The 19,047-nt window shown below is 44.3% G+C and overlaps 1 protein-coding gene across 5 annotated transcripts in view; it reads right to left on the bottom strand.

Annotated features, from left to right (window-relative positions):
• LOC310690604 (acid-sensing ion channel 2) overlaps positions 1 to 19,047 on the bottom strand; it is a 375,157-nt gene that overhangs the window by 254,744 nt on the left and 101,366 nt on the right. The gene's annotated exons all lie outside the window — the stretch shown is intronic.

The raw sequence follows: 19,047 nt of genomic DNA on the forward strand, positions 1-19,047 counted from the left end.
ACCCTCAACAACTCTGTATTAGGGCTTTCTCTGCTGCTGCAGTGTGTCTGCAAAATTCCCTCCCCAGGGATGCCTGCCAGCCCACCTTGTTGCTTGAGCATCAGTGAGCTGTGGAGCAGTTTAAATTGCCAGTTGTGTTTCAGATAGTGTTGCTAGTTGTTGTTTTTCAAGAGAGAGTGGGTGCTTTTATTGTATATATCATGCATTCTAGAATTGTGAGCTACTTTGAAGGGGCAGACATCAGGGCTGAGAAAAGTGGGCTATATATGGCACTTGACTATCTACACCTGCCAAGGCAAAGTGAGAATTTCTTCCCAAACTGCTGCCAAGCCACACTGTGGAGCTTAGCGTCCCTCCATCGATCCATAGCTCACAAAGTCAAATGAAGTCTGGCCTCAATTGAGTTCTGCTGCCCTCTGAGCAGAATCAAATCTCTCACCTGTCTTTGAGTGTCATTCGTCTCTATAGAAATGGGGCAGTGACCGTGAGCCCCTTCAAAAGCACATTCCTCTCCCTTCCCTTTGAATGGTCCTTATGGCCCAGGATGCACCTCTCATCTTAAAAAGGAAAAGCCCAAGAAAGGGCCTCCCAAGTATTTAGGGGAGGTGGAACAGAAGAGAGCAGGAATTCACAGTTTCTTCTCTTCTTCTGTCTTAGTGAGAGAAACCGAGATGGAACATCCTGCTTTGACAGCTGCTGTGATGATAATTAGTTAATGTGTCTTAAGTGCTTTGAAGTTCTAAATTGTCATGTGAGTAATTCTTTACTTTATTAGTTCAGCAAAGAGGCATGGAGGAGCGAATACTATTTACAAACATACACAAGGTTTTTTCCTCCTCTGTAGAAATCGGGGAGGGAGGCCATGAAATGGGAGGTAACTTTTGTGGGTTGGGGGAAAACAACCCTGGCTTGAAAGTGTGGCCCCAATGCTGATGAAAGGGGGAGACAATGGCTTGAGAAGAAGCAGCCTAGCAGAAGCCAACTGCTCCATCAAAGTGACAACAGTCCTTCCCCTCATAGGGGAGGATGTCATTGATATTGTCAGCTGACCAGGTGTGTTCTCTAGGCTCATTGTGAAATGGTTTGTTCCAAGGTGCTGGCTTTAACTATTAAAGGAACAAATCAAGGGGAAAGTTGTCAAAGTGTCCCAAATTTGTCATTCCCCATGCATTTTGGAAACAATACATTCTTTCCTCACGGTTATATAATATTATCTAATTATTTTGTTTATGAATCACCTATGAGGCATCCCAAAGTGATTTACAACAAAAACATACAAAACAGTTGCACATATAAAAACTGTTATATACGGATATAAAAACAGTTATGACAACTATGTGTGTAAAAATAGTTTTAAAAAACCAATTATCTATCTATATATTTGTACTCATCGGTCGTCATGCAGTAGTTTGCATGGCTGCCAGCAGATGGCACTTGCCTGCAAACTACAGGTGACAATAAGAGGAGGAAGTGGTGGTGATTACGATGAAGTGCTGCTGAAGAAGGAGAAGCTTTAGAGCTGCCACTGCTCAACAGGGAGGAGGAAGGGAGAGTACCCGGGCCAGCTCTTCATCCTGATTGGCCATGATGGCACTAGCAGCACCACCAGATTCCACCATCAATTCTGGCTGACTTTCTCCTCACTATGCCACTTCTCCTGCTTGGCCATAGCAGTAGGCAGCAGCAGCAACCAGTCAGGAATAACCAGTCAGTGTGTATCTGAAGAAGTGTGCATGCACACGAAAGCTCATACCAAGAACTAACTTAGTTGGTCTTTAAGGTGCTACTGGAAGGAATTTTTTTATTTTGACTATGGCAGACCAACACGGCTACCTATCTGTATCAGGAATAAGAGTCAGCTCAAGGCAAGATGGCAGCAATGGAGAACAAGGGAGGCTGTGTGTGGAGATGGGGAAAAGTGAGTTACTGTATATTTGTAGGATTAGGGTGATATACAAATACCTTAAATGTATAAATAAATAACAGAGCAATCACCATGCAATTGGATACTGGTCATATTTAAGAAAGGGGTGAAGCAGCTTTTCCAGCCCAATGGCAACATTCTGGGGTGGAGGTGTTGCATTCCAGTGGTGGGTGTGGCCAGAGGCAAAAGGTGGGCAGAGCAATAGATATGACTCTGATCTTTATAAAACAGATTACATTCCAGCTGTAGCAAACTCAAGTGGTTTCTACTACCTACATATACTCTTCTCTCCATCAGCCAAGCGACAGGCATTCTCACATAGGTCAAGGATATGTTCCAGCCAGGCAAAAACACTTGAGAGCATGGAGCAGGACAAATGAGAGGCATGGCCTGGGGAGACAGGTTGTGGCCTGGGGAGAGTCATGAGAGCTGGAGAGAGAATAGAGGGCTGCATTTGGCTCAGGGCCTAAGACTGCCAACCTATAAGGCTTAAAAATGGGCAAGCCAAGTAATATTTTTCCGGAGCTCAACTAGTTGCTTTGCAATTTGAGCTCAGGCAGGAGAAGGGGGGAAAGGGTGCTGTTTAACCCCCTTCCCTCAGTCAGTCAGAGGCCTAAGTGGGAGCACCGAACCAAAAATCTTGTATTGCCTTCACACCCTTCTATACCCCCCAGAATTCCCTTTAAGAAAAATGCTTAGCTCGACTGACGCATATAATTATCTGATTAATATATCTGCTTACTAATTGCAAGTCTGGCTTACAGTTAGCAGCAGGGTGTGTGTGTGTGTGTGTAAGCGCCTCTATTTGAGCACTCATGTTTTCCAAACTTCAGAAAGCTAAGGCAAACTTTCCCCCCTCCAATAAATGTGGAGGCATGCTAGTGGATTACTTCTGAATAGCTTTTATTACCCACAGAATGTTTAAGAATAAAAATTACTTGCCCACAGAGGAGGTCCCCACCTCCATTTTTCTGCATGAATCAGTGTTCTTCCTGATTGCAAAGCAGGTAACACCAGAGCAATGACTAATGCAGAGAATCAACAGGCAAAAACTCCTCTGGGAGAAGGTGATTTGCTAGGGCTGAGATAGTGCACAGGTTCAGAATGCAAAAGATCCCAAGGGCAATCCCCATCGTCTCCAGGTAAGGTTGTGAAATACCCCCAAAAGAAACTCTGGAGAATGGTGCAGATAATGCTGAGTGCTGCTGAAGTCTGACAAGCAATAAGGTGACTTCTCTCCACCCACTGGAGATTTATTCGAAGGAGACAAAACTGTAAGAGTGTGAACTGCACAAAGACTGCGGGGGGCAGCCTCCTCCTATCAGAGGTTACCTTGATCTCATGGGAGGCTTCCTTCCTTCCTTTCATTTATTTATTGCGGCACACCAGCAGTTCTCTTGTGGCATGTCAGTTGTGATGAGACACACAGTTTGGGAATTTTTGACAAAGGTAAATAAATGACAGAGCAGAGAATCAGGATAAAATTGTTGTCAAATATTTCAGCTTCTGTCTTTGAGATTTCCATACTTGGAAATAATTCCAGCAAAAGAACACTCACATTCTAAAACGTTACAAACAGGACAAAACAGGTATGCCTGGTGCCAGTAAGGAACTTATGCACTGCCCACCTCCAGTACTCTGACAAAAGGAAAATACATCACCAAGGGGAGGGGGAGATTTACATAAAATTTGCATGTGCTGATGTATGTGTGTGCATATTACAAATTCAGAAATAATTACTATAATTTAAATAGAAATCTAATGCATCTCACTATTGTGGAGAAGGCTGTGACTAGCGATGTCAGAGAATTCTGATGGAAACAGAAATTGCCAGTGTTCACTTAATTGTCTCATGTCCAGAGAGACAATACCCCATTTGGTATTTGCTGCTAGTGTTGTTCTCAGCCTGCAAACTATGCATAATTGATGATGTGTGTGTCTCCCCCCCCCCCCAAATTTAAATTGCATTTCCATTGCATTGTAATGAATGATGTGGAAATAATTACATCATTAATTACATTAAACGTGTAACTTGCATAAATTATACAAGTAATTATATAAACTACATTAAATAGTGGACAGTGGGATGAATAACATGGTATATGGTGCCAACCAAAGTGCAGCAGAACAGAAACAGTGCTGATTATGATGAAGACAAGCTTGGGACGGAAATCACTGCCTTCCGGCTTCTATAGCTGTAACTTGGCAACCTGATGTATGCCAGGTGCTGTCCAGGGGCTGACTGCTGACTCTAGGGCTCCTTCTGCTTTCCCTTCTAGGCTTGGACTGAGCAATCCTTCAAACAGAGAACCATCCTCTCTAAAGTAGGACAAATGGCTACCCTAGGTGTCAGGTGCCATGGTCCTGAGCAGTTGCCAGAAATGTTGACACAATCGAGGAGGAACCAGCTGGATCAGGGAGACAAAAGGTGCAAGCAACAGAGGGGACGAACCCAGAACTCGGTCCTGACACTGAGTGAGAGCTTGTCAGCTTGGATTCCCTTGAGCCAAACTGGGACCTTTGGAGACTGCACCCCTTTAGCCAGAATCCCTTGAGGAACCACCATTCCCTTAACAACAAGGTCCTCATGCTTCCCAGTGTGTGATTACCAGTGCAGGCAATGCAGCTAGTGGAATCTGGCTGAAGTGTGGTGGAGTGCTGGGGCTCCAGGCCAGCAGACTACCTCTTCAAGTCTCTCTGCTATTTCTGGCCTAGTTACATACATGCATACCTCATTTTATTTGTATGCTGTTTTTCCCTAGTTCAAACCATGTTCAAGGCAGCTTACAACATGAAAAAAACCCATAATTATATACATAACAAAAGTAGTCATAAAGAATAAATAAGACATCAGAAAGTACACGACCAAATTAAACAATATTTCAGGACTCACAGACAAGACGGCTTAGTTCTCCCTTGAAGTGGCAAACCTTTGTCTGGATTATAACACTTCAAAGTGCATTGGGGGCAAGGGTTCCCAAAGGCAGGGAACGTTTTCCCCCTCCCCAGGTGAAAGGTGAATTCCCCAGTTCCCAGATTTACTTTTAAAATAAAGAGTACCTTTCTAACATTTGTAGATCCTGAGAGATGAGGCACAGTGCACAATGTCTCTCTCTCTCTATTGGTGAGAAACCAGCCCACTTCCCCCCGCTCCCCCCTCAAAAAAGGTTCCTGCAAACAGACATGAATTGGGGGCTTACACAATAGGGCAAAAGAGCCCTGGTGGATGAGACCAGTCGGGCCTCCAACCCAGCGTCCTGTTTGCAGCCAGAGGCATCTGAGAAGCCCCTCAGAAGGAAAGGAAAGCAATATCCCTTTTCAATTACTATGGCTTTCAAGCAACTATATTCAGTGATGCCTCTGGACATGAAGATTGTATGTATCCATATTTTTGTATGGAGGGGCATGAGCGAATGCTTCTCCAAGCTACCTCCCTGCCCGCCCACTGCAAAGTCTCTAGATAAAAATAGCATGCCTTTTCCTTACATACTAGCATTTTCTGTGCAGGGATCTGTGCAGGGATCTGTGCAGGGATCTTGTTTTCTCAGTGTAGGGAGCAACATTCACTCCTCCAGTTCTCCAGCCCAGACAATGGAATGCCACGTCTGTGAAAAATAGGACCTCAGAAAGAGAGGACTTATGGCCTCACTTAAAGTGAAACTCTCGCAAAATCCCCTACAGCCAGATTTGCAGCATTCCTCCCAGACACCCACACCTACACCAAGCCTTTTACCTTTACAGACTGCTGTCCTAGTTAGCCACTCCAAAGCTTGCCTACTGCTAAGACTGGTCCTAATAACATGCCAATAGTGGGAGGTTACTCACTACAGCTGCATTTCATTAAAATGGACAACTCCAGGCCCCATTCCAGCTACGTCTGTCTAGAGTACATATCTGGCAGTCAACGCACGCATTCTGGACTTACTTCTGGACAAATGACTGAGCGGAATGTGTCCCTTGGACACTAAAGGACAATTGGAAAATAACAGCAGCAACAATAATAAATATTAATAATCAACAGTCAAAGCTAAGAGCTAATGGACTGCTAGCTCAATGTAGCAATAAAAGAAGCGACGGTGCCATTAAGTCAAATTACACCTGCTATAAATAATTCCAGCACTACTGCTCAAATGTGGGGGGGGAGGGAGGAACCTTTATGGAATATCACTGCTGTTTTAATTAAGAAGAACAGCTCTTCTACAGGAGGACAATCTACGACAGGTTAATTAAAATGTTATTTGTTAAAAAGCGCATTTATGGTCTCCTCCTGAAATTGCTTGGCTCACTTCCTTTTTCCACAATGCACAGTATGCAATGCCAGTTATTCTTCTGATCAGTTGTATAGCAAATCTGTCCACCTCACTGATAGCTCAGTAGGAATGCAGTAGTGGTTGCACTGTATAACCAGGGATGTACCAAACTATGGGAGAGGGGGAGGAGACATGTTTTGTAAACGTTTTCATGACCCCAGAAAAAACAACTCCCATCTTAAGCTATTAGAGTGAGTGCTTCCAATGGCATTAAAGTATTCACACGACAGAGAGAGGGAACATGTCCACCTTTCATCAAATCACAGCATGCACATGCACACAGCCAAAGTGGAAAGTAGAAGAAGCAGGGTTATAAATGGTGATAAATCTACTGAAGACAGCCAAAGTAGCTGTTGATCTTTGCTGGAAAATTGCCTTTATTGGAACAGATCCCCCCACCCCCCAAGGTACACACTGTAGCTAAATAACTAATTTTATAAAAGACAGAGAAGGGCATCTTAAAGAGAATCTTTGCTCAGAGATGATCTGCATCCATTAAGTTTTGGAACAATACAGTTCAGAGCAATAACTGCACAACACATTTTGAGGTGCTGAACATGAATATGATAATGAAAACACAAAATTGGCTACTGTTTCTTAGGGATCCACAATAGTTTAGAATATAATTGAAGAAAACATACATATGACATGCACCAGTAAAAGCCAGCTTCTACATCTGACACCGCTTTGCCTGTTGCTTGTATAGCTGCTATGGATCATCTCTGGTGAGCATCTAACAGTATTCGGCCAACAGGGAGGTGGATTGCTTTCCCTGGAATTGTTTCAATATACTGATGAAAACATTCACCATGCTTATCACTAACCATACCACAGTTGTCATGGAAGAAATCCAAGTGGGAATGAAGAAAGTAGATCTTTAACATGTTCCTTTGTAGCTTTCTGCCCTGACATTCCTGAGGAAATCAGTTGACACCAGACGAAATGCACCCCAAGCTTATTTCTCATCACCCTGAATTAGGCTGTCAGACATCTTGTCTTTGAAGAGCTTGTGGATCTGAGGACCCACAAAAACTCCCTCTTTAATTTTCACTTCACTGAGTCGAGGGAATTTGTCAGGCAGGTACTTGAAAGCTGATCCAGTCCAGTCCATGGCTTTTACAAAGTTTTTCACTAGACTGAGTTTGAGGTGTTGGGTAGCAGCAGGGCAGTAGTGGGATATTGTGTGTTTCTGTCAGTGCTGGGTGTTACACATTCTTCTCTCTGACCTTCAGAAATTTCCTCTGAGGCCAGTCTCTTTTCACATAGTGCAAAGTCTTTCCTCAGCTGCCCTATTCACATAAGAAACAGCAGTACTTCATATATTCCAGCTGCAGACCCATCAACACTGTCACTGCCTTCAAGTCACTACAGAGATGCCAGCCAAACCTGCTGAATTGAGGACAGACTAACAGCTGTTTTAGGTTGTCATAGGTTCCTTTCATGTAGATAGTATGTCTGACTGGAATGGATGGAGGTCTGTTTCCATTATGCAGCAATACCGCCTTGAGACTGAATTTCGAGGAATCTGTGAATAGTCACCATTCTTGCTAGTTATGTGTGATTCCGGGGACATTCATCAGGCCATCTACATTGTAGCACAAAGTCACCTTTCTTTCTGAAGTAAGGTGCAAACTGCTCATGACAGGCGTGAAATGAAGTCACCCAGACACTTTCCTTAAGAAGATTCCGTTGTTGAAGTCTTGATTCCAGTAACTCCTCTTTGGCCTTGGACAGCTCTAGATCATGAACAAGATCGTTCAGTTCTTCTTCTGTAAAAATGTCTGGTACAGATGACTCACTGTGGCAGACGTATGGATCATCAGGAGACACAGAAGGCGGAGGAGAACCCAACATCAGTTTGCAGTGCAAGCACAAGTTTACCACCTCAATGAGAAGTAGGCATGGGGAGACATCTATGCTATATGTAGAAAAACACAGGATCTAGGCTATTAAAATTTCTTCCCACCTCTCCCTAACCTCAGCCACTGCTGTGTAGGATTGTGGACCCTGCTATACATTTCAAATTGTTCCCCCTCCTCTTCTTATAATTATTGGTTTGGGAGGGAGGGAGGGAGGGATCCCAAAGCACCCTAAGAAAACCCTGAGTCTCAAGGCCCCAACTAACTAACCATTCGCCTTCTCATCTGGGTCCCCATGCTCCCCATTGCTGGATGACCAGGACAAACAACAAGGTAAGGGGGCAATGATGGGGGAAAGATGGAGCACTGGACTCCAGGTTACTCCCACCACTTCCAATGAAAAGAGGCAGGACCTAAAACAATAGCCTGGGCATGAAGGCATGGAAAGCCTCATTTGCACTCCAGAGCCTGAAAACAAATTGCTCATCTAGAACTCTCCAAGGTCCTGCAACTCCAACCTTAGCTACTAGAGTGACTGCATTGTCCTTGGGTCAGGAGCAGGAGAGCTCTGGGGGCTCCTGCTGGAAGTCAGAATGGAACAGAGACTCATGCATGTGCATTTGTTCATACTCTGTGTCCATCTTCTCTCTCATACACTTGTCTGGGCCCATGCAATGCCCACTGCAAAGATCAGAAGGGGTATCCATAGTCAGAATTATCACATAAATAGTAGAGTTTAAAAGACTGCGGTCCATGCTGTGTGTGTGTGTGTGTGTGTGTGTGTGTGTGTGTGAAATTACATGACTTAATTTGATTCCCTCCCTTTCATTCACCCCCTCCCCAACCTAAGATGATGGTAAGTGTCCTAAAAGGTTATCCAAAGCTGGCTTTCAATTTGCAAATAAAATTACAGAAGTAATTATCTGTAAATAATTTGCTTCGGGTGGGTGCAGCCACCACAAAGTTCCTCATGGAAGAAAGCATGGGGGAAATTGGGCATGAAGATGTCAATTCCTGCACCACCAACACGCCCCCCAGGATCACTTCAGCCATGAAGGAACAGTCTCACTTTTCACAGAAGCATTTGGGGAAATGGGGGTAGGGTGGGACTCTGGGTTGCAGCTTGTGTTGTGCTGTCTGTCACTTTTGTTCCCTGAGATAATTAAGGCAAAGAGTATGCACTGCCCTATGCCCCTGCCCTTTGGGGGGCAGATTGGAGGGGAGGATGAGGTTTTTCTGACACCCAGGTTTTTGCAAAGGCAGGGGATCTCTGTCTTCAAAAGAACCACTTTCTTACTGTGTCTCTCCCTCCCCCACCATTGAGGCTTCTTAGATATCTGCATACAGGGCCACACTTCCCAAATAGAGGGGGTGAGAAATGTGTGTATGGAAGGGGGGTAGGGAAGAGTGGGGTGCTGGGGAGCAAGGGGGAAGCCTAGAAATAATATGTGGTTGTTAAAACAATTAAATCCTAAACATCTGCCTGGCTGTGAACCACCATAGAAACGTATGCCTTGCTTTGTGTTTTTCCCCATTTAGCCAAGGCACAAGCACCCATCAGTAAGATAGAGTGTTTATACAAGCCCCATAAATAAATAAGCAGGACAAATCCTAATAATACTTTTATTTCTCTGTTTCAACAACTAATTGTTGAGTGGGGAGAATCATCTTAGGTCTCCGTTGTGCAAGCAACATACTTTAATGAATCTCTCTTTGTTTTCCGAAGATTAATAATTAAAACCATGAATACTTGTGTTGTGTTCCTAAGGAGGATGCTTGAGTGGGAGGCTTAGCCAGGAATCAGATGCTGTTGCTGGGGGCAGAGGTCAGAAAGGAGGAAAACATTTGCAAGAGGAAACCTGATCTCCTGCCAGTCCTACCCTGAGACCTCCTTGGGCTGGAATGGATATTGGGTACTGATGGGGTCAATTGATGGACAAACGAGTAGATTATGTGGGGAGATACCTGAACAGTTTTCAGACCTTTCATGACTGACTGATTGTAACAGAAAATGAGCCATGAGAAGGGATGGCAGGAAAGAGGGACTACTTAACCCTTTTTCTTCCCATGGTTTATCATCTCAAAATTGCCCTCCTCAAGCTTTGCTTCTCATCACAGCAAACAAGTTATGAGGGAAGTAGATGGGGAGACACATTTTGAGTGAGAAAAGGGTTAAGCAGCCTTGGCCTCCCACTGCTCTTCGGCTCCTGATCAGAGCCTTCAGTGCTGCTTTTCAGATTAAACAACAGCAACAGCAGGCTGTTCACAAGCTTCCCCTATAATCAGGCCCTGAGGCTTTTGCTGTAAGTTGCATGTTTGCATCATGTCTCTGCTTCAAGGGAGAAAAGAGATGGGCTGAGAGATCACATACAAGACAGCTTGAAAACGATGCAGACAAATTGTGATCTATTTTTTTAACCATTTATTCGGCCTTTTTTGAGTTTTTGAGCATTATGTTCACTTCCTAAAAAATTCTGTGAGTTTGGTTAGATCTGTAACTTGTTTTTTTAGCTATACGGTTGCAAAGCCTAAGAACCTGCATGACAGCCACGGGCCATCATTGTCATATTCTTGTATAAATCAATGGACCAAACCAAAGCCTCCATCGCCATCTTGATAGTCTCTAGTGGCAACATTCAAGGCACCTGGAGTTAGACCTAGGGATTGACTGGCAATTTTGCTTATTTGCATGCCTGCCTTGTTCCTTGATAAAGAGGTGTGGGTGGGTGACAAAAAGTGGGGGGGGGGTACAGGTAAGGAGAAGTGAACCTTCCCCTCCCATTCTGCAGTCCTTTCTCCCAGCCTGGCTCCAAAACTAGAAAAGAACAATAGAATTAATGGAATCTTCTAGGAAATCCATAACTGGAGCATTCCCAACAGATGGCTGCCCACAAGCCTCTGTTAAACAGCCTATTTGACCTCCAGTAAAAGAGAGCCTGCCATCCCACTAGGAAATTGATTCTATGGTTGAACTGGCACTATATGCAAAGAGGGCAGGCAAAAACAACAACAGGGCCCTACCCCAGTCAGACTGTCCCCTCCCTTCACAGGGTAAACATTACATTATTATAGTATTTTAGAACACCCTCTCTCTCCTGTTCCCAAAGTGACCAGCCAGATGGCTATGGGAAGCACTCAGACAGGATCTGAGCGCAACAGCACTCTCCCCTCCTGCTGCTTCCAGCCACTGTATTTCAGAAGCATTACAGCCTCCAACTGTGCAAGCAGACCATATCCATCAAGGCTGGTAGCCACTGATAGCCATATCCTCCATTAATTTGTCTAATCTCTTTCGAAGCTATTCAACTTGGTGGGCATCACTACCTCTTGAAGGTGCGAATTCCAGAGTTCTGTTATATACTGTCAGGAGCTCAAGTCAGGTGTAGGTCAGCAATGAAACAACAAAGCACTCAGTGTCAGTGAAGTTAACTCTTTATTCAAAGAAACAAACACAGTTCAGTCCTAGTGGTCACAGCAACTCTTCCCAGTAGGTCTTGTCCCAATGAAGCAGTTGTGAGGACTGAAGGTCCCTGCCTTTCCACCACTCTCTAAGGCTCTTCCCTCAGGTCCTTCCCACAGCAGTCTAAGGCTTTGTCATTTTGCCTCTCATTGCTCTGCCCTCTTCATTTTTCTGGGTGTTCTGGAAGACCAGGAGGGAGGGGAGCTGCTTGCAGCAGGAAGAGGAGGCTCCATGGATTCTTCAGCAGCCTGCCTCATCTCTGTCTCCTGACTCCCCTCCTCTCCTGTTTCTGGTGCCTCCCACCATTCCTCTGTGTCCAGCCAGTCCATGACATATTGGGGTGTAAGTGGAATTTTCTTTTATTTGTCCTGAATCTTCAAACATACAGCTTCATTGGATGTCCATGAGTTGTAATGTTATCCACTTTCTTCATGCCATGCCTGATTTTATAAACCTCTATCATGTCACCTCTTACTCGACGTTTCTCTAAACTGTAAAGCCTGTTGTTACCTTTCCTGATAGGGGAATGGTTCCAGTCCCTTGATCATTCCGGTTGCCATTTCCTGAACCTTTCCCAACTCTACAATATCTCATTTGAGGGAGTTGCACATTAGACCATTATATTCTGAACCAAAGAATGACAGGGGCTACTGGCTTAAACATATTTGGTTAGAAAGCTCAGAGAGAGTTCAAAGAGAATAAAATAAAATAAAAAACGTGACTGACATCTGAAACTATTAAAGGATTAGCACACTTTGACCCTATTCAGATTTCTTAGGCAAGATAATGGCAAAATGAAAAAGTGGAGTAATGAGGAGAGGATAAAAAAGGAGGCAGCAGGGGGGCAATAGGGAACAAATTGTTAGGAAATATAAACATTAATGATTATCACAGAGTCTCAGAGGAGAAGCGACTGAGAGAAAGACTGAGCCAAACAATCAGAGCAGGCATCATCTCTTTTCAACAGGGATCTCAGACTATAGGTCCCCACAAATCTATTCACCAGAGATCTCTCATCTGTGAAGTTTATGCTTTAGGACGCAGTTTCTCACAACACACACACATGCTGCACCCCAACCAGGGTCTCTACTACACTACATGGTTTCTGGTGTAAAAACAATTTTTTCCCAGCGGCGAGATCAATCTGTGCTGTTCTTATAAAAGCCGATTAATTCTGTGGGCAGGAAACTCACTGCATGCTCCCCAGCAAGGATAATGACAGCAAATTGAAGAGCATAATGGAAAGAAGGGGCACTTTTCTCCAGGCCACACTGCTGGTTGGTGATTAACTTGATGGTCCATTACCACAAGGAAAGGTCTCACTGGGTCAGATAGTCTCATTCCTCATGCAACAGAGCAGCAACAAGACAGTACAGTATTGAGAGGTTGGTATTCTGGGTTAAAAAGTAGGGCCTGGGAGTGGGGAATACCATTGTCAGTAATTAGTTCAAAGTTCACCCCCCAGTCTAGAAGCTCTCCTTAATTTATCCCAGGTATGCATAAAGGCTGGCAGTTCCCAGTACCCTGCACATGCTCAGCTGACCTTTCATGCACATTTACTTTTTGGAGAGAGGCAATCCTTGAGGTATGAGGTCCTGAGCCGTTTAAGGCTTTACAGGTCAAAACCAGCACTTTGAATTTGGCCTGGAAACTTTGTGGCCTGGCCAGGATCGGTGTAATATGTTCAAACTGTCTTGTCCCAGTGAGCAACTGGCTGCCAAATTCTGCACCAGTGGTTTGGGTTCATGGCCCACACCCCAGTCAAGGGCCCACTATCAGTCCTGGTGCTGCTCCTCTTCCTTGCTATGCCTTCCAGATCCACACCATCTATTTAAAGCAGACTAAATCCCCATTTAAAGTGCATGACTTCCTGCAAAGAATCCTGGGAACGGTAGCTTGTTAAGGATACTGGGAACTGAAGCTTTGTGAAGGTGGAAAGCACAGTTCCCAGGATTCTTTGCAGGAAGCCATGCACTTTAAATAGGTGTTGCCAAGTGAGGAGGTAATGAGAAGAGCACCAACCACTGCATACCTTGTCCAATCTCTCTCCTAGGGCAGTGGCAGTATGTACTGGGCCTAGAGAGGGAAAAAGAGAGACAGATGAATGGACTGCATCAACAGTGCCGAGGAAGAGGAAGTGGGTGCACACAGGGAAAGGGACCCGCTAAAATCAACTGTTCAAGAGTCCTGGAAACAGCACTGGTGCCAATGTTCACAGTGACTATTTAACCTCTTTAAATCTTGTCAACGAGGAAAGGCCAATGAGTTATCCCAGCATTGGGACAAGGGAGCTGCCCCAGGTTGAGAGTGACCAAGAGTGTGTGTTGGGGAGGGAGAGAGGTGAGGGGGCTGAGAGGTGCGTCTCACAATCATGTAAGAAGAAAGATGTTCACAGTGGCAATTTAATCTCCTTATTATGTATTCAAAGACCCAAACAAAATAGAAACAATAACCATACAGGTAAAAATATCAGAACATACAAAGTATTTTAAAATGGCTGTAATACATATTTGAGATGTCTGGAATATCTGAAACATATCTAAAATATGCTATGCACCTTCCAATATGAAAGGTACCTAAATGTGGGTTAAAATGAATAAATAAACAAATTAAAATTTGTAACAACAGCCAGACAGGATAGGTTTAATCAGGGGAGACTTCCTTCACAAAAGGAGCCAGGAGGAGAAATCTAGCCACCACCCACAGAAACCTCTGTGAAGTGTGACAGGGCAGACAGAAATGGCCATAAGCATACAATGGGCCTGTGCGGCATCCAGGCATGGCCCCCTGATGGGAGCCCGCTATCCCCATGTGCTTACAGAACAGTCTCTCTCCAACACATGAGGAACTGGTTCTCATTTCAATTCCCTCCCCTTTTTGAACCAGGCATTTCAACAAAGGATGCCGTATGATTGGTTTCGCCCGCTCTTTTCTTTCTACACCGCAAGGCTTTCTGCATTCCCCAAGCAACAAGTCCCTTGATTATCAGCTCCGCAGAAAGGCCATGTTTCCAGGAGCTTTTCATGCAGAGCATGAGGCGCAACTGTTAAGTGGTGCTTTGTATTCCGTGCAGACACGCGGCTGTAGGATGTTGGCGCTGAAGGGAAGCATTTGATCTCTACAGAGGGCCCAGCAGGCAAGGAGCTTCTAATTATAAAGGTGGTGTTTGCAGGCAGGCCAGGAAATATTGGGGTGGTGCAGGGGGCATTCAGAGCTTGCCAAGCCAACTCCTCCCAGGGCACATTTTCCCCCTCAGCACGAACCTGCTGGGGACCAGCTGTCCCCACTGGGTTTGTTCTTCTTGAATCGTACACTTGGAAAGTAGAAAAACTACTCTTTCATGCATGGGGTGGGTGGAGCCCAGAGTGTGTGGCGCACAGGCCAGTGGGGACAGGTGTAAATGCCACCCTCCACATCTCCTTGATTACACCAAGGCAGGGCAGACAACAGGCAATGTGGGAAAAACCCAAGAAATGTCACAGAGCACTTTTAAATCCCATTGACTTGAAATGGTGATTTAAAGCACAAGTTTAAATGTGTCTTCTTTAAATGCATGAGGCTTAAATGCGCTTAACTTTGACCCATAGTCATTCATTTATAAAGTTACATGTGGACATGTGGAGGGAGGGGGCTTGTGTGTTGCAATGATTTCTGGGAGTTTTACACACAGTTACATTGCACCATGTTTGAATCTCTGCCAGGGAGGGTCAGGCCACTGTGCATCAAAGGTGGCAGACAGGATTTGGCCTCAATGCTAGAGAGCCCCAAAATGCTGGGCTTCATTTTCTCCAATGGGAGTGAAAGGTTGCCATGCACTGATGTGGGAGAATATAAAGAGGAAGCATTTGGAGCAATGTTAGAAACTGAGATATGAAAACTAGGACCTAGGTTATGGGCGCAACAATGGAATGTCTAAGCACACTTTTTTAAATAACAAGAACACAAAGCTGAAAATGAATGAACTGCAGCTAAAATATTATGTTCATTTTTCACACGGTATAGTCCTTCCCCTGCCCATCCCCCTAATATTCTTAAGAGGGCCTCTTCTCCAGTCTTCAGAGAGTAGTTGGAATTGGCAGGAAAAGGTCCTCATTTCCTTCCACTTTGCAGTTTTAATATGAAATCTTAGGCACAGTACTGCACCTAGAGCTCAGAAACTGCTTGCGCTAATGAAACTCCCTGTCACAAAGTGCGCCTAGAACAATGGGAGTTTCGAACACTGATTTGGAGATGTCACTGGGATGCTAGTTAAGCTTGTTCTCTGCACTCAGTGGCCCAATCCCACAGGGCTTATACCTTTTCTCACATCTGCTTATATAAGCTTCTGTTATATAAGCTTCTGCCTCCTATCTCTGCATATGCTTATCCTCCATTTAGTTTCTTGGTCACAGTAACGTGTCACAGAACTTCAGGAACTGTTGCATCCCTCCATCTCTCTCTCTCTCTCTCTCTCTCTCTCTCTCTCTCTCTCTCTCGCTCTCTCTTCTCTCTCTCTCGCCACCAATCTGTTTATGCATCTTCCCCAGCGCAATCCTCCAATAATCCAGCACAGGCTTGGATACAAGGCCATGCTAAAACAGTCAGTCTAAATCTTTCAAGGCTTTACGCAGGAAGGATGTGCACTCATGTTCACACTGATCAACTATAAAGTGAAGCTTTCATCAACTAGATTGAGGGGGAGGGCAGTGTTTTCTGTGATAGTTTACCCTTATGTATTCATTTTTACGATATTTATATACAGCTTTGCAGGCCAATTTTACAAAACGACTTACATAAAAGGATTAAAGTGATAGGCATACACTGGAATTATATAATAGGTCAGCAAATATAAGATGTGGACGGGTGACCCTGCAAAGGGTTGTGTTCAAAAAGCCCTACTCAAGAATAGACACACCAAAATTAAGTACCCTAACTTAGTTGTGTATATTAATTTTAATGGCTCTACTCTGAGTGGAGCTAACGTTGACTAGCACCCAAGGCCTGTAGTTTGGAACCAGAATATGACATGTGTAGTGCTGTCCAAAGTGCTGCAGAGAACATAGAAAGAGACCATCTGCCCATCTGAATGGTTTAATCATCTCTCCTTTGGCTTCAGGTTGCAACTGAGAGTTGAACTGGTATTTTTGATCATAGTCTGAGCTGTATCACACCTCCCTTGCCCGCCCACTATAGCCTCTATCACCCTCTCATGCCCCCAACTGCTGCATGCCAAGAGCCAGAGAGTACTTAATAGCAGGCAAATCACAGATAGGCTAACGATGCAGTTGAGGTGAAGGGTAACTGTTGTATATTGATCTGGCTAATGAGGCGGAAATGCAAAATTACAGTCGTTCAGACTATTTATGCATTAAATACCTTCAGCCCTAAAGGGAGTCCAGCTTTGCCCGTAGCTCACCCTTCCCATGCTCTTCAAGGTGGTAGTGCTCCTCTGAGGGGTTCTATATCTACTGGTTTTATTGGAGCACAGTGAGATCAGGAACACTTTCCCTCTTAAATAGTGGCGTATGCTTTGATACTGAAGGCAGGTGGTTGAAGAGGAAAGAGGCATACAACAATTATTCCGCGGCACTGAAAAATTACTCCGCACATAATCAGAAGAACTCTCAAATTATTGCTTCCAGTGCAGAGCTTTGACAATTAAAACAGTTTATGTGTCCAAGCCATGAAGAAGCACAGGTTCCCCATCTTTGAGCTCCTAGGGCATGAACAGAGAATTCCCAGTAGCAGGTCCATGACAGGGCAATTCCTTTATCTTGAAGGTTCGCCAACATTCATCTGAACATCTTTTCAAAAAAAGCTGTGAGGCTTTCTTGTTTGGACTAGGGTTAATGCCTTGAGTTAAACAGGAGCCAGGTTTAATTGATCACTGCCCCTCTTTCAAGGAGCTCAAGCCGTGCAGTTATGCCATGTTATTCTCACAACATTCCTGTGAGGTAGATTATGCTGAGAGTTATGCTGAGACTTTTTGAAAAACGCACCAGAAAAAAAGAAATAAAAATGTACCAACAACTGGTTATTTTAGCTTGACAGGGTTGTTGGTTTTTTGTTTTTTTTTTAATGTTGTAGCAGCCTTAGAGATGAAGCAGATCAAAAATTTAGACAGGAAACAAGAGGTTCAGCAGTAAAGGCTCAGTGCATCTTGGCTCAAATTCATCCCTGTGCTCCCAATCAACATATAACAGCATGGTGCTTCTACAAAGAAACCCTGCTTGGGTTTTTCTCAAGAGCCCTTTGCACTAGCAATCCAGGATTGCATCTTACAGTTTATTTGGAGCAATGAAATGATCGTCTGGGAAATTTATAACGCAACAATTTTTAGAATGAGTGCAAAACCTCTTGGAGAAGCATTCTTGTGCACTGACAGCAAATTATCTATCATCTATCTATCTATATCCATCTATCTATCATTTACAAAACTGTATTAGTTTTTAAACAGAGATGGAGAACCTGTGTCCCTCCAGATGTTTCTGAACTACTACTCCCATCATCCCCAATTGTTGGCTATGCTGGCTGGAGCTGATAGGACTTGGAGATCAATAAGAGCTACCCAATCCTAGGTTTAAAATGTGGCACTGCAGTACAGCCTAGTGAGCTATGAACCAGGAAATCCTAGATCAAAATTGACATCACTCAGGAACATACTTGGTAAGCTGGGACATGGAACCATTTCAGCCATAGCATCTTCAATACATTAGGTTAATATTAACATGAGGGTAATACTAATACTCGAGGGACATGGGTGGCGCTGTGGGTTAAACCACAGAGCCTAGGACTTGCTGCTCAGAAGGTTGGCGGTTCAAATCCCCATGACGGGGTGAGCTCCCATTGCTCGGTCCCAGCTCCTGCCAACCGAGCAGTTCAAAAGCACATCAAAGTGCAAGTAGATAAATAGGTACCGTTCTGGCCGGAAGGTAAACGGCATTTCCGTGTGCTGCTCTGGTTCGCCAGAAGCGGCTTAGTCATGCTGACCACATGACCCAGAAGCTGTACGCCGGCTCCCTCAGCCAGTAAAGCGAGATGAGCGCCGCAACCCCAGAGTCAGTCACGACTGGACCTAAATGGTCAGGGGTCCCTTTACCTTTACCTTTAATTCTAATGCTAATTTCACATCATCTTTGCAAGAATTACTAATTATTAGAAATACTAAGATCTGATCATTTGGTTAAGTTATTTCTCACTGGCATCTGTGTCTTTTCTATAGTAGCAAGATAAAGATCCTTTATTTGCATTGACCATATTTAGCATTTCTGTGGACATTGCTGGGGTGACTAATGCAGTTAATAAACCTAAAAGGACCATAAATAAATGGAAAGAGGCCATCGCCTAGCAAAGCACATGTTCTGGATTCAGAAGGTCACAGGTCCAATCTCTAACATCTGCAGTTTCCAAAAAGAAAAGGTTATCCAGTAGCATGGCTGAAAGAGACCCCTGTCTGATACCCTGGCCAGCTGGGAGTTGATAGCACTGGACTAGGAATAGGGGTGGGAAACCTGT

This window comes from Podarcis liolepis, assembly GCF_965112155.1.
Source record: "Podarcis liolepis genome assembly, chromosome: 13".
NCBI lineage: Eukaryota > Metazoa > Chordata > Lepidosauria > Squamata > Lacertidae > Podarcis > Podarcis liolepis.